General features: G+C 38.4%; 1 protein-coding gene across 4 annotated transcripts in view; it reads left to right on the top strand.

Annotated features, from left to right (window-relative positions):
* INSC (INSC spindle orientation adaptor protein) overlaps positions 1-12,866 on the top strand; it is a 120,173-nt gene that overhangs the window by 30,990 nt on the left and 76,317 nt on the right. Inside the window, exon 2 of one of the 4 annotated variants that reach the window (XM_040609398.1) lies at positions 8,392-8,476. The exons of the other annotated variants lie outside the window; for them this stretch is intronic. The gene's annotated coding sequence lies outside the window, so the exon portion shown is untranslated. The remainder of the gene's footprint in view (positions 1-8,391; positions 8,477-12,866) is intronic. 4 annotated transcript variants of the gene reach the window in all.

Below are 12,866 nucleotides of genomic sequence, written 5' to 3'. Positions count from 1 at the left end.
CAGGTTTGCATGGCAAGATTTTGGTAGTGGAGGGTGAGCTATAGGGGTGGCTTCTGTGAGAAGGTGTTAGAAGCTTCCCCCATGTCCACTGAAGCCAATGCCAGCCAGCTCCAAGATGAACCCACTGCTATCCAAGGCTGAGCCCATCAGTGACAGTAGCAGAGCCTCTGGGATAACATAATTTAAAAGGGAGAAAAAATAATTTTGCACCAGCAGAAGAGAGGAGTGAGGATATGTGCGAGAGAAACGGGCCTGCAGACCCCCAGGTCAGTGCAGAAGGAGGAGCAGGAGATGTTCTAGGCACCGGAGCAGATTCCCTGGCAGCCTGTGGTGAAGACCATGGTGAGGCAAGCTCTCCCCCTCTGCCTATGGAGGTTAATGGTGGAGCAGATCACCTGCAGCCTGTAGAGAAGCCCAATGCCAGAGTAGGGGGATGCCCAAAGAAGGCTGTGACCCACGGGAAGCCTGTGCTGAAGCAGGCTTGCTGGCAGGACTTTTGGGCCCTGTGGAGAGAAGAGCCTAGGCTGGGGCAGGTTTGCTGGCAGGGCTTGTGACCTTGTGAGGGACCTGTGCTGGAGCAGTCTGTTCCTGAAGGAACTGCACCCTGTGGAAGGGACCCACGCTGGAGCAGTTTGTGAAGAACTGCAGCCTGTGGGAAGGATAGTTCATGGAGAACTACTGTGGGAAGGACCCCATGCTGGAGCAGGGGAAGAGCGTGAGGAGGAAGGAGCAGCAGAAACAACATGTGACTGTTGCCCTGTGCCGCTTCGTGGGGGGGGGGGGGGGGGGAGGTAGAGAAATTGGGAATTGTCAATCCTGGGTTGGGGGAAGGTGTTTTTCCATTTTGAATGGTAATAAATTAAACTAATTTCCCCAAGTCAAGTTTGTTTTGCCAGTGATGATAATTGCTGAGTGATGTCTCTGTCTTTATCTCAACCCATGAGCCTTTTGTTGTATTTTCTCTCCTCTGGCTGGTTGAGGAGGCGAGTGATAGGTCAACTTTGGTGGGCACCTGGCATTCAGCCAGAGTTAACCCACCACAATTCCCTATAATCAGTTTTATTTGGATGATGTCAGGAACTTGTATTTTGTGGCTGTTCTAAAGCATTCGGATAAAGATTGTAAGAAACTATAGAGGAAAAAAATGAATGTTATCTATAACACAAGAGCTAGAACTGAAGATTTGCAGAGTTCTAAGTTCAATGTGCTTACGAATGACTCTGTGAATCACTGCACTATAAATTTTTAAAAACCATTCAAGAATGGAAGGCTTGCTGGGGAATTGAATTTCTTTAAAAAAAAACCAAAACCACAACACCTCTTTTTGCAGTAAGCTGTAGGAGCAGAGTACTACAGAGAAAGTGCTCTGCCAATAAAGCAATAAAGTTACTTTCGGGTGACAAGGAATAAATTCAGTTATTGCATAGCTCAAGGCATTAATGATGCCTCATTTAATGACCTTGTATTCTTTTCATTTCACTCTGTTACCTATAACAATTCTGCAAAGAATTTTATAGCTTTAGAAAGGCAGCTTGCTTTACTACGGAGTATATCTGATTTTAGTGATTTATATTCCACCTGTAACCAAACTGAAAGCTGGGTTGTTTGTGGGAGTTTTGATGGTGGTTAACGCAGATTTTGTGTATTCATATGGTCCCTCTGGGGAGGATTTTCAGGTATGCTAGCAGACTGAATCCAAAGGACGATGTTAGTAAAGTAGTGACTATTGATTTGCCATCACTCGGGTGGCATTCATGAGGAATATAAAATCAAGAGATATCTTTTGGTTTTGTTTTGAATCCCTGGATAAAATGTCTCTTCCTACATCCAGGATGTTAAAATGCAGGTCAGCAGTTTAGCTTGCAGGCAGTAAAAATAATTGCATTTCAATTGCACACCCCAAAAATGGATAAAAGTACAAGTCTGCCAGAATACAAGATGTTTCCTAACTTTTTCATTCTGATAGTTTTATCACTGTATCTTTATATTCAGTTGTATAGCATGCTATGGAAACATACTATATTGCTTCCCAGAGCTATGCTGTAAAATATTTTATGTTGAACTATAGAAGTCATAAAAGGATTCTGGCTTTTAACCTGAAGACAATTTGAATAATTCTCTATTATAGTAATTGTGAAATTACGATGACTTCAAAATGTGAACAAATAGATGAATTTAAACAATCTGTTCAACTGGCCTCACTAGACCTTTTTTTCACGAAAGTTGGGACTGCATATTTGTGGCTTACTGTTAGTTGTGAACTTTCAAAACGATTAAGTATCATCTTTCATCCTTACAGTTAAGAGTTTTATCTTTAATCCCTCTTGTCAGGGTCAGTAACATGTTTTGTAGTATGTGGCACACAAGCACTGTAAAGAGGTCAAGCTACTGCTGGTGTAAGCTTGACCATAGAACTTTGGCTGATTATTTTCAGAATGCATTTTTTTGAAATGTGGGAGTTTATAGATAAAGTTTATAGAAAACTCTTTTTGTGTGTTAGAGAAATTGCAGTCCCTGTTTGCCTGACAAATGTCCTGTGTTTGGGACTTGGTATCCTTTTCAGAAAGTACCCTCAAATTAATGTCTGAAATAACAGCAACAGGACTTGCCTGCATGTTAGGTTACCTTATCTGCTAGATATAGATGATGCTTTCTGACCGTATCTTCACAACTATTGCATGAAACTTTCATTGTGACATCAAATCAGTAATCCTGACAATTTTACACCCTTTAGCTAGTTCTTCCAGCCGTTTTTTTATGGCTTTGACTCTGTGGTTTGTGCTTCTGCAAATTTTCCCTAGTACTAGCTAGACCTTTGTAAAGAATTTGTGTGTTGTTTGTGGTTGGTTATGTTTACTTGCATTCCAATCTTCTTCATACTTGTTTTTCTGTAGCACATTTATGAAAAAATGCTGATCAGGGTTACACGTTATTCTACCATTCCTGTTGGATGTCTGTGCTCTGTTTTCAGCAGACAGTCTTGCTAGTTATGTGTTTAAGTTTTTATCTTGCATGTGGGAGTAATCTGTCTTGTTTGTGAATTTAACAATGTGAATGATGCATTAATTGACACAAACACTTTGATTTCTTTTTGTCTACCAAATATTTTTACTGCAATTTGATATTTATCTGCTTTGTGAAGTCTATGTGTATAGTAATGTGGATGGATTCTTGGAATTTTGGGATGTATCAGCTGTACTATGTGAAACTCATGGAATTTTTAAATTGTAAAGTAATTGTATTTATATTGTCATCTTTGTTTTTTAATTTAGAATTTTATTTCAGCATTGTCTGTCTATTATTATAATGATTTACGCTTTATGCCTGTTTTAGTGTTAACAGTCTTCCTTTTTTGTTCACAGGTTGTGTCCCACATGCGTGCAGACACACACATACCCTCCTAAAAAAAAAAAAAAAAAAAAAAAAAGACAAAATTCAAAACCTGAAACTGTCTAGTTTTGGTACAATCTTAAGTAAAGTATCCAGGCATCTTGCTTATTTGCTGCAAAGCCTTAAGAAAAACCTCCTAAATCTACCATGAAAGTTAAATGGCTCTTTTTGGTTGAGTTGTTGTTGGGCAATAATGTTATGCAATAATGTTTCCGCTGTCGATAGCTGGTAGGAGCCACATTCTTGGATTCTGTATTGTCTGTGTGTTTCCTGGCATTGAAGAATACTATGCCTGAACTGCAAGCATATTCTTTCTGAACCCAGTGTGTTAGTTGTGGGGAAGGGATATGCAGAAGGAACCTCTCCCAGCAGCTATATGGCTAAAAAAGAAAAAAGAGTATAGAGTAAGAAACAAGGATCATGATTCTTTGATGTCTTGTGACACACAAGATAAGGAGTGGTCAGTCTTGCACTTAAGAATGGGAAGAACTCAGAGGGCTGTGTCTCTCAGAACTCAAGCCCGTATCTTGCAGTCATGTCTCATGTGGTCACAGAGCAATGCTGTGTGCCTGGCAGTGATGCTGCGTTGAAGGGGTTGAGGCTGCCTTCAGATGCTGTCTCCTGTGTGTTAAGAACTGTGAGCTGGAAATGGTAAAGCTGTCTTTGGCAGGTCATCCTGAAATTGGCTGCATCCTTGTTCCTATTCTGTTCCACATAAGTATAGGAGTCCTCAAGCCCTGCCTGTGAACTGTACAGAGAAGTTTTTTGCTGCACTGACTGCAGGTTTTGGTGTGAATCTTAGAATTTTTTTTTTATTTGTTAGCAAGTTTGGTCACACATGAAATTGTTTGCAAGTTATAAGGAGCCTTCAGGAATGCAAAGTTACATATATTAGCTATGAACAGTACAGCTTACAAGGGAAACATTGAGCATGCAGTGTTTAATCTTTAACTTGATTACAGGTCTTTATGAACTTAGACAAATTACAGTAAAAGCTGTATCTTTGTTTTTCCATTTACAGTATGGGGTTTTTACCTGTTTTGCAAAACTACTGGGAGATCTTGACTTTCTATGCAATTTTGTGCATACCAAGCAATCTGAATTTAGTATTCCACTGCCAAGAATAAAGATCCACACTTTTGTGCCTCATTTTAGCAGCTGAGCTATATTATTGTTCTCATCGTGTTAGTAAAGTAGCTGCAATCGTTCTTGTTAGCCCTAGAAGGCAATTAAGGATGAAATCCTGTCTGTTGACTTAAGTATACCTGAAATATCTTTCCTGTATAAAATGTAAGCTTTGTTGAAGTGTTCCAGGGACATACAACTTCACTGTGCTAACCAAGAGGGAAGAGAGCCAAGTGGTCTTCCTTAATGGGAATATACCTCCATGCAACTTGAAAAGAGATCAGACTAATGAAGGGATCTTAATGCTCAAGAAAGCAGATTCACTGAATTTGTTGTTACCTTATTGTGAGAAAAGACAGTGTTGCCATCTGCCTTCAGAAGGGGAGTAAGGTTTGTTGAAACTTCAATTTTGATTTAGCATTATATGTCATTCCTTCTGATTCTGCCCTGGTTGAAATGTTGATTAATATTTTTACCTTAGGCAAGCCACTTTACCTTCCTGTGTCTTTCCTTCCTCTGCCTCAGCTGGCGAAATGCAATGGAAGTCCTTATTAGCCTATCTCCACAAGTTGCTATTTTAATTATACTTACATAGCACTTGATATGTTATGACCTCATATGCCTTGTTGTGCCCGATACATGTGCATCATCCCATTGCACTGCTGCAGGTTGGTAATGTTGAATACTACCCAGCAGCTGCTTTCAGTAAATGGGAAGAGTATGTTACTGTTGACAGAAACATGTTCTTTCTATGTGTTACATCTTACCACCACTTTTACAGTGGTGTTGCCTGGCAAGTGAATTCACTAAACTGTCTTTACAACTGTGGCTATAACAGAGGCTGATGATTAATTACCCATACTTTGTTATTTCTGAGGTGTTTTCTCACAATCTGATTTTAAAAAAATAAATCACTTCATTAAGGATATTTTAATGATCTTACTATGACTTGTCTTCTCAGCTATTTGCTAGAAATACTAGTACCATATTGTGTTAAATACAATATTTGTCACTTCACATTTCCTGGGATTTTCTTCCTTACTTAATTGCCTGGTCTCTCTTAATCTGGTTCACTGCTGCCTGGGGATGGTGGGAGGATATTGCAGTCAGTTGTTCAGTAACCTGTAACGAGCAGATTTACGAAAGCTAGCAGAACAATGCAACAACTTTGTAAACGTTTTTTTTTTCTTTTTTCCCTTTTTGACAAATAGTTTAGTGATCTTAAGGAATGTGCTGGTCTGACCTCATTTCTAGTCTCATTAAATTTGCTAGTGTCTGTTAGCGGTTGGATTTCTGAGCTCATATTAACCCTGAGGGGTTTGGAGTGATGGAGTGAAATGCATACAGGAGTTTAACATTAAGCTGAAATGTGACTGTTAGCAATACCAGTTGATTCTTTTAGCTCCTTACAGAATTTTTAAAGAGTGTGATGAAGTGTGTGTGTGTGTATATATATATATGTTATTTTATTTAGGGCACTGTGCCTAAAGGACTTCAGGTATGCAATCTTTTACTTATTTTTAAAGAAAAAACTTTTTATTATGTTGCATGTATAGACCATTCTTCAGGTATTTGAATTTTTTTAACTTGCTTTCTGTGGATACTTTATTGTTGAAGTTATTCCAGGGGTACAATGGAAATATAGGAAACATCTACATCAAGAACATAATATTCTGTCCAACTGAAGTTAATGGAAATATTTTTCTATTATCTTCAATGGCAGCAGGACTGAGCTCAGAATAGACAGGAGCAGAACAGGGGAAAGTTGAGAAAATTATTGGAGGAAGAAGGGGAGAACTAGGAAATGGTATCAAAGTAGATTGAGGTTATTCAGTGGATAGCAAGATAGCTGAAAGCAACATTTTGGGAAGTGCTACAGGGCAACAATGTCTCATTCAGTATCATCTGGGCACATGTAAATGTTTCATTTTTGGAATTTAACTAGCTTGCACTTTGAAATGAACTTTAGATCCAGTTTGGAGCCTTGATGCAGGAAGTAAGTTACTTTGTTACAGCAATTAAAAAATATTTTTGATACTACTTATGCAAGAAGGGGAAATTAATTTGGTTTATCTGTATTTTTAAAGTAAATAAATTGAAAAGTAAAGGATATTACATGATTATGCATCCATGGCTTCTAACTAGCCAGGAAACAAACATTCACAGTGCAATATTCCATCAAATTTTTAATTTTAAAAAATATTCTGCAGAACACAGTGTAGTGCTAACTGGGAGAAAGAAATGGTAAGTTTTAACAGGGTCTGTGGTCTCCCAACACACAAGCCTGCCAATAGAGTCACCACACTGGCAGTGAACAGGGTGGTCTGTGACTTCTCTGACTACTTCCAGCTTGTGGCCAGAGAGCCTCAGATATTCTCATCACAGAAGATTCTGACCTTCTTTTGCCCTTGTAGCATAGCTGAGCAGCTTTGAAAAAGTAGCCAGAATGTTACCCTTTTTTTTTTGTGTAAAATTTTCTTTTTTTTAATCCTGTGAAATTATTAGAATTAGATTTTTATTAGATTGGAATTAGAATTGTGTCATCTTCATTGAGGGGAAACAGTTTATATGTGAAGAGGATAATCTGTATTCAGTATGTGAAATTACTGTTCTAATGACTTCACTAATTCACCTTTGATTTCCGAGATTTATTTAAATCAAAGAAGGAGGTTTGGAAAGAATCTTGTGAAATGTAGTTCCATCTCCTGCTTGCAGCAGGTGATTTCTTTCTGTTTCTTCACCTTTTTACAAAAATGTTTATACTTTTAATGTATTTATAGACTGGTGTCCTGGTTTCAGGTTAAACCATGACAACTGGTTTTCCAAACTTTGATCAAATTGATTTAAATGTTGTATGTGTTAGCCAGTTTGCTTCTGGGTAAGCATGAAGGGGGGCAGGGGGTGGGGGGGTGTTGGAGGGGTGCGGGGAGAGAGTGGAATACAAAGCAAAGGGCAGGAAAATATTAGAATCAGTAAGCAGTAAATTCAGCTAATGATACCTATTCAGATTGTTACTCTTATTTGTCAGGATCCCAAAGTAATGGAGCCATAGTTGTCTGCAGGCTGACTTACAGTCCAGGCGTGAAAATTCTGGGGCAGTGGCTTCAGAATTCAAGATCAGAAATTTTGTTTTGTGCCATTGATGCAAAATGACACCTTTTTAAAAGCCACTTTCAAATTTAATTCATTTAGATCAAACTACTAAGGCTAAAATTTTCAGTATAAAATCTGACATACTGTCCTGTCTTTAAGACTTAAAGGATGAGACCTTGGCAGTGACCTAGTGAATATTACAAGCATTCAGCCTGCAACAGTCAAAAGTCCTTTATTCACAGGTGTTTAAGTTGGGTTTGTAATCTTGAGAATATCATTGAAGTCTTCAGACTTCCAGATTTCAGGTAACAATATTTTTATGCTACTATTTAATAAAATTAAATAGCTCAGTGCACCTAGTGGGAAGTCATTATGGAGAAATATGGCAATGTCTCTTCACTTTTTTTTTTTTTTTTTGCATTCTTTTGATAGAACCTTCCCTCAATAATGGTTCAGGCATAAAGCTGGTTTTTCTATCTCATTTAAAGGAAACAAACTTTTCTTAAGGCTGTGGAAACTTCCTGTGGCACAGTCCTGATGTGAAGGGGTAAGGGCTGTATTTATGTTGTGAGAATGAATCAGGAAGTGATTACGTTGAAACACTCCTGGTTTTGCTGGGTAGAGAGTCTGATTGTATTGCTCTTGGCTAAAGAACCAGGAACAACCTGGAAAGAAAACAGTGTGCTACTGCCAGGTGAAAATAAGCTATTTTTTCCCCCAAGCATTTTGTTCTGCTAAGAAGGGCTGGAACTGCATTGAATGTTCTCTGTGGTTCAGCTGTAGGGTGACAGATTGACCTTTTTCTTGGTAAAGTGTGAAGATAGTCCAACTGAGTAAACTGCTACAACTCTGCCCTGCTGCAAAAGAGGTAGGTATTTAAAAATGTGCATCAGACACAGTATTGTTCTACTGTAGTTCCAGATGCTTCAAATGCAGAGCCCTCAGTAAAAGCTCAAATTGAGCATTTTTTGCTATTTAAATTGAGACCTCAATATCAATTTACACACCTCTTCAAATGATCCCAATGCAGTATAGCACGTAAGCTTAGATGTGCCAGAATATCACGCATGGAGGAAGTTTGCAGGCACACAGCATCACCAGTGCTTTGTGTGTGCTATAATGACTATGGTAGCAGAGGTGAAAGCTAAAGCAGACTGACAGTTGCTTTGTCTGCAGTAGGGTCAGAGCTATACTGCAGCTGCACCCACTCTCAGCTTTTGCTAGTGCCAAGTAGGATGAATCAGGCCCCATGTCCTCAGGAGGTGGGAAACTGGAGTAATAAAGCTTAATTACTCTCTTTATAATGGGAGACAAGAGTTCAAGCCATTTCTCCTGTTATCTCTGTGAACTTTCCAGCATCTAAAAATGATACTGCTCTCTGCTTACAATTTAATTTTTGGTGTGTACATGTATGTGCTTGTGAGAGAAACAGGGAAGGTCTTTGGAGAGTTCTGAAGTTGTGGTTTGTTGTTTTTTTTTTTTTAATTAAAATTTAGGACAGCATTTGGCTATCTGCTTTTTAATTTGATACAATGTCAGGATATGTATGATATACATTCAGTACACTATTCATAGTGCAATAGCATAGAAAACTTAATTTCAGTTTATTTTTCTAGCAAATCTGTGCAGGATCTTGTGTCTCCAGAAAGAAGCTGTAAACTGCGTTTGGAAAAATGCAGTGGCTCCATACATTTCAAAAACTTAGTTCCATTCTTAGTCTGTCCTCTCTACTTCTCTCTTTTGTGGGCATTTTTTGAGTGATCTATTCTCTTTGAGGGTTATAATTTATTTTTTACATAGAACTATTTTTCCTGTGGTCCCCCCAGTGTGTCTCAAGGAATGCTTTTGTGTCACTGCTCTTTCCATTTTCGATACATGATGCTTTTGACAATGACACTTGAGCTGAGATTTTCTCAGAATTGCTTACAAAGGTTACAAAGAAAACCACGCAGGGAGGTTGTCCCTCCATGTGTATTAGCTTTGTTTATGCTTGGTGTCACGTCACTCTACTAAGCATTTCATCTATGCCCTCCATCAATGTGTGTTTGTATGTGGACACATGCCCATGTTGTTGTAAAAGTCTGCTTACTTGGAAGCCCGTATGAAGAACAGGTGAAGCCACCTTTAACACTTCCCATATGCCTCTACATTTATTACCTGCTTCATACTTTGAAGAAATGTCTTTGGCAAATATAATCACCTAGGCATTAAATAAATCGGGAAAGAAAACTGGTAAGATGGAACACGCATAATATTTCACAAATATAACACAAGAATCATACATGCTTTCTGCAGGTATGTTAACCTTAGCTTTATTTGAACCTATATATAGCCCCAAATCATTCTTGTGCTGGAGTACAGCAGTGCTGCTTCCCAAATGCGGTCATTAAGTAATCTATAACTAGAAGTGAGCCTAGTTATGTTTTATACCTCAAAGAGCTTTAACAGTGGAAACAGCCCATTATCATCAGAGGTCTGTATACATCCCTGCAGCTTGTTAGGACAAGTTTTTCTACTTCAAGCAGATAAATGTGGTACAGATTAGCTAATTTACTACAGTTACACAAGAGAAGACATGTTAGGATTTCAGAGGTTCTTTTATGTCAGAAATAGTCAAACTTTTTTCTAATGGACAGTAAAGTACTACTGATATTTGCCATAACACTATTCTCCCAACTTTTTTTCCTGGGTGCCTGTGAAGCTGTGGTGCTCAGAATGCTGTCATTATTACACACCTGCGCAAGGGATAGACAAGTAGTGCACTGAGTGATGAGGCAATCAAAGGGTATCCCAGCTGACAGTAGTGTGACCCAGAGATTATTTAGCATGGCCTAAAGAATTCCATTAAGAACTTACTTTCTGCAGTGTCCTCAAGAAATATGAAGGTAGAAAGTTGAATGAACCTTGTATACAAGCATAAGATGATCATTTCACAACAGCTTAGGTCTGCAAATACAATGAAGGGAAATAAAGAGGTGTTGTAGGACTGTTTATCAAGTCTTCACATTTGGTTTTCTCAACTCTGAAGCTGTGCAACAGATTAACAGGAATTTTGACTACAATTGGCTGAGAAATGGTCTTCTGTTTGAATATTTGAGATTTCAAAGATACCTGTTTTACCTCTGCATAAAGATAATGTTTCTTGTCTATTCCACTGAAGTATTTGAAACCAGCAGAGGAAGGTCTTTCTCTCTGTCAACTTCTGTTTCTTAAAAATATCCCTTGAAGTGATGGCTTGAGCCTAAGTTCAGTATAAAAGTCCTAATATTTTTCTGAATATATATGTTTATATGCATTGATAGGCAAATGTTCCTAGCAGAATTTACTGCATGAGACTTAATGTTAGAATAGCAAATGGCTAGCAGATGGGATATGGAGTTAAGATGTGTTAAAGAAACTACTTCATGGTCTAAGTCAGGAGATATTTGGCCTGTTATTAACCCATGGATGCTGGGTTTTTGACTAGCATGGGTTGCATATATGTGCACTTCTCATTGTGACTGCAAGTTAAGTCTGGTACATTAAAACTGATCTGACAAAAAAGAAAGGCAGGGAAGGGGGAAACAAAACAATCACTCAGAAAATGGCCACCCACTGCTAATCTAATTTGATACTTGGTTTGTAGTCTCCTGGATCTAGTAATTACTTTTTTTTCCCCCTATGAGGCATCATGGAATTTCATTTAAACCATGTGTGTTTTCACAAGTGAGCATATACATATGATATTGATACAGGTAAGATAATGACTTGATTAGCATATGCCCTGTCATAATTTCACTCTGGTTATCACCAGCCATCTTTCCAGGCAGCTGTGAAATACAGGAAAGACTAGTTCCAGTAAGGTTATGCTTGATGGAAATTCCAACTGTATATTTAGTAATCAAGGGTGCCCTGAAACAGAGGTGATACATCCTGAATACAGGAAGAGGATACTGTCCCATCCCTCTCCAATCTCAGTAGGACCAATGAGACTTCTACCAGTATTGCTCTCCAAAGCTGCACTATCACACTTTGGCCTGAATAGTGCAATCTGGAGTATTTCAAGTCTTCAAAACCTCTGAATCCAAGTCAGATGTCTGGAGGGTTGAGGTGGTGGGAAAGGTGGGGAGGGAAGAGAAAAGCAAAGACATAAGCACACAACCTTTATTGTCAGTTCATATCTGGCAAAATGTAGACAGAAGATGTATAATGTTGTTTTCACTGATTCAATTGTAGGAGTAAGTTTACAGCATTTAGTATTGATTTTTTTTAAATATACTTCTACATAGCCAATTGAATGTAATTTAAAGGTGGGAAATTGTGGTGAACTGTTACTGTTTTAGTTGTGCCACCTTCACGCTGTTTCTAATGCTTGCTTTCTGACCAGCCTTAAATAACTTTGTTGGTGTTTCTTTTCTCCTGTCCACTGGAAATGGGTTGTCTTTGGCTTTTGCAGTGGTGAGAAGCAGGAAAGCAGGGGCACTTTCTTGTTTGGTTTGGGGGTGTGGGTGCAGTGATTTATACCTCTTTTATTGGTAATGGAGAACAGGAGTACCTGTCAGTGCTTTTTGAAAAGCACATCTATTTAAATTATTCTTTTCTGGAATATATTGAAGAGAAATGCTATATTTTTCAGAAAATGGAAATTACCTAATTGGTTCTTGTCTCCTGATTTCAGGAGGAAGATTCAACTGTTTTCCTTGTTAGGGATAATCTCCAGTCTTATAATGGATTTAGTTAAATGCAACTTTTGGGGAGGGGGACACTGGAGAGAGAAACTCCATTTCCCTTCAAGTTAGAGATGGCCCAAAATGCACAGTTTTGATCCTTTTCAATTGTTTCAGATTTAGGATCTGGGTTTCATGGCATTGTTTGAGTCTGTTTAGAAACACGTCAGGTGAGAGGTAGAATCTGAATTGCACAGCAAAGGCAGTCAGTGTGCCAAGTTACCACCAAGATTCCCGCCTGAATTTTTGTAACAGTGGCAGCTACAGAAAAGTACATTCTGCATGACAACTGATGGACTTTGAGAAACCATTGAGCATGTGCTTTGAAAATTTTATGAAGTGATGAAAATCCTTTAATAAAGCTAAATTGATTTTATTCTTGCACTCCAGAAAACAGTGGAACATAGAAATCACATAGAAAACTGGATCTACTTGTGTTTTCATGTCTATACAGTGAAGTCAGTTATCTTATTTTCTGGTTACATGATGGCAGCAGAAAAGGATTGTTAATCAGATACTTGACAAATACACAGAGAGCTTTCTTCCTTCCTC

Source organism: Falco naumanni, chromosome 10, assembly GCF_017639655.2.
Source record: "Falco naumanni isolate bFalNau1 chromosome 10, bFalNau1.pat, whole genome shotgun sequence".
Lineage (NCBI taxonomy): Eukaryota > Metazoa > Chordata > Aves > Falconiformes > Falconidae > Falco > Falco naumanni.
The sequence above is the reverse complement of the archived record's forward strand: the minus strand, read 5'-3'. Positions and strand labels throughout refer to the sequence as shown.